General features: G+C 34.9%; 1 pseudogene; it reads right to left on the bottom strand.

The window, feature by feature from the left end:
- Positions 1–1,268: 1,268 nt before the first annotated feature.
- Positions 1,269–3,586, bottom strand: LOC109208617 (annotated as a pseudogene).
- Positions 3,587–3,869: the final 283 nt, after the last annotated feature.

Here is a 3,869-nt window from a genome sequence, read left to right as displayed (position 1 = left end):
AGGCGACGGGAGTCGAGAGAAATGAAAAATGAGAGAGTCTTATTGGTGAAAACCCTCACGGGCACCTTAAGGCGAAAGTAAGTAGAGAGATGAACAAATGAGAAATGTCTGTGGGTGAAAACCTTTCAGGGTACCGCAGGATGAACAAGGTCAAGCACTACAAGAAAAACGGCCTTTAAGGAAGAGAAATCCGGTCCCTAAAGATCCAATTGTGGTCCTAATAGAGCAATTACGACGGGAAAAAACTGGTCGCCACCCGTCGTAATAGCTTCCGACGCAAAAAGGTCAATAACGACGAGTTCAAAAACCCGGTCGTTAATTGTTGTTTGCGACGAACAAAATATCTAGTCGCTAAATACATTTAGAGACCACATATCTTGTCCCAGTAAGTGGTTAATATATTATGAAAAATATATATTTTCCCGTCGTTAAAAATTTGTAGGGACCAGCCTTCTCCTCCTTAATAGATAATAAAGATATTATGGATAATATATATTTGCCCGTCCTTAAGATGTTTTAGCGACCAACATTCTCCTCCCTAATAGACAAAAAATATATATTTTCCGGTCGTTAACCAATTTCTGGTCTTTTATTACCCATAAGCAATCCTAAAGCTTGACGTCACAAAAAAGTTATTCTTATCAATAAATGTCAAATTGCTATATAAAAAAGCTATTAATTACAGAGTTAACATCCCATGATATTATATAGTTTCAATATTTGCTCAATACCTTAACAAAAAAAACATAGCTAACATCCTGAGCTAGGCTATGATATCATGTTTTATATAACATTCCTAGCAAAATAATAATGAAGTTGTGTTTCTTCTAAACTTTCATCTTGACTTGTAGCTTCAATCATCAAAACCTGTAAGTAAAAATTTTGAAAAGACGATGAATAACTATTGATGAAATAATATAATAAATTTACACTAGCAATGGTTAAATCGCTTACCCCAAAAACAATCTAAATTCATCAAGTGTTATCCAGCAACATCAACATTGCTACAAGAATATAAGGAAATTAATTAGAAAAGTTTTGGAACGGTAAATCAAACTTCGATCCGATAAAAGAATCGAATCAGGGATTTGTAAACTGTTAGACATGCGAATATAGCAAACAAAGGGAAAAAGGGTACCGTACTAGTGCTAATACTATCGCATTGAAAAAATATCAAGGAAAATAAATCCAGAAAGCATGTATTTATTTAGTTCATTTAACATTGTAAATTCAGAAGCATGGAATCCACAAGAATGCTATCCCCTGCCTTATCCATTGAAGTATTGTGGCACAGAAAGGCCCATATAGATTGAGAAACCTAATATGAACTTAGTCCTGTAGATGTTCAGGTTGCAGAACTGTAGTAAATCAAAACCAGCAGCAGCTGCCTCATCCAATCAAACACTAACATAAGTGATCAAAGACTTTATATAGGGAATAGGAGCATTTAGTCAGGCATGCAAAAATTACTATTTTTTTCAGTTAAGAGAACCGAACAGTTTCAAAGTTAGTAGCAGACGGAAAGCAGATATTGTATGATTTTAACATGAGAAAAATCACATACACATGAGGGCAAACAAGACGCAATAAAAAGCTCCAATGATCGGTAGAGGTATTGAAGTAAGAATAGCTCCAAATTTTCCTGTTTGTGGTCAAAGAGAGTGCAACCATTAGTTATTTATGATAAATCTACGATAGTCAAAAGATTGCAATCACTTAAAAGCAGAAAGAGAATTATACATTTCGAAACAATGAACGTATAAGAAGTACCAAGATAAGCTATATAATAATATGAATTTGATCTTTGTAGAGAATACCTCACCTAACACAGAAATAAAAAGCATAAATGCTGCAGAGATTTGAATTACTCTTTTGCTTCCAACTCGTGTCAATGCCAAAAGACCTACATTTTCACTTCATAGTCCACAAAAGAAAAACATTATTAGTAATGCATGGTCAGGTACTATAAGCTTAGCTGCAAATGCATTTTTTGGGAGATGATTGACATGTTGATATCCATAGACTACTATATTATTGGAAAATAACGTTAACTATTAGATATAATACTCCTCACGTCTTAGCCTTGCTTGTGCTCTTGATTTTCAAAATAGTATGAGATATAGAACAAATTGAATAGCCAGTTTAAGCTTTTCCTAGGCAGATAGATATATTACACTGATACAGTAGCTCCACTGTCGGTTCCCCATAAACCATTGAGCAACATACCTAATCCCTGGACACCAACCAAAAGAAAAATTGAATTTCAACAGAGAATTATATATAGAGAGAAAGAATCCATTGTTGGTGAGAATATCATCGTTGAAAGTTCACCTACCAGCCAGCCAGCACTACGGCTCAGAAATGAAGCTGGCAATATGTTGCACTTCCATATCTTGCAGCAGCAATAAATCCTCCAGTAGACTGTCAAAAGAGATACAAAAACTGTTCTTCAGAAGGACAATGACAATATACATGACGATGTTCAGCCTTAAAAGTTTACAATATCCAAAACCTTAATAAATTCAACTAGAATCATGCATCTCACAACATAGTCATAAATTAGTAGTTGAAACTGGATAAGATGTTGAGTTTTCATAAGTTTTACTAGTGAGAGGAAAAAATAGAATCAAGTCAGCAACTACATCAAATATTAGCCTAAACATTTTCAACTGGATATACACCTCAATGAGAGAAACAAAAGCTGCAGCCAACATCAGAAAGACTTCTCCAGCATCAACATTCGGAGTACCCCATTGCAATGGGTAAGGAAATCTTATCCTGCATTTCCAGAAAACAAGAGTTCTTGAGAGCAGAAGGAAAAGAACAAAACCTATGTAAACATTGGAAATTAGATCAGATATTCTTTAACTGCAAAACATTGTCACTTTATGATAGAGAAGCCATGTAAAAACTTTGAGACAGACGTTCACCAATAAACAGATTGCCAGAATTGGTTGATATCGACATCATTATTACAGTCAAGCCTACTATTTCCTCTCATAATTATTACAGTATCAATTAGCTGATGCAAAATAACAATGAAGTTAATTAGATGAAGCTATGCTTTGGCATGATTATTGCCACAAGGGGACTGTTTGTTAGGTACAACGGCCATTCTGCCTTTTTTTTAAAGTTAAAAACAAAATCTGTTCAGAACATGTAGTAATCATTTAGAAGCGTGGACTTGCTAACGCCAATCTCAACTGAAGCTGATAATTCCTAAGGAAATATAATCACTATGAGGTGTAATTTGTACCGAAAATGTAACTGTTAATAACAAGCATAAGAGATTTTGATCATAAAATATCCATGAGCTCCATTTCTTAGCATGCTTAATGAATAAATAGAGAAGTGACTATGTATAGGAGAAAATATTAGTGTGAACACACCATGAAGCTCCACTAACGAGCCCTGAGCGATCAACTCGGCAACTGAACTGAGTCTGCAGGGGTCTGTTCTGGTATGCACCTGCTACTGTGAGAAGGGCTGCAAATGCCCACACTATTCCAACTGATAGCAGTACAGCGAATCGCTCAAATAAGGGTTGCTTCAGTTTCCACATATGAGGAATAAACTGCACAAACATTTGTTAAACACATATTAAAAGAACAAAATGGAAAAACCAACATCAGCACAAATTGATATCCATCATTCTTCTGCTGCTTAATCCTTATACAGTGGATCTAAGCCGATTGAGAATCAAAAGCTACCCTCCTAGAACTTTTTATTTGATTTCCTTTGTTCATTTAACATTTGATTCTCCTATCTTGTTATGCAACTTTCCCAATAAAAGATAGCAGTAAAACAAAAATGAATACAATAAAGAAAACAAGGCTTCCTATCATGTTATTGCCATCCAAAGGGTGAAA

Source organism: Nicotiana attenuata, unplaced genomic scaffold, assembly GCF_001879085.1.
Source record: "Nicotiana attenuata strain UT unplaced genomic scaffold, NIATTr2, whole genome shotgun sequence".
NCBI classification, from domain to species: domain Eukaryota; kingdom Viridiplantae; phylum Streptophyta; class Magnoliopsida; order Solanales; family Solanaceae; genus Nicotiana; species Nicotiana attenuata.
The sequence above is the reverse complement of the archived record's forward strand: the minus strand, read 5'-3'. Positions and strand labels throughout refer to the sequence as shown.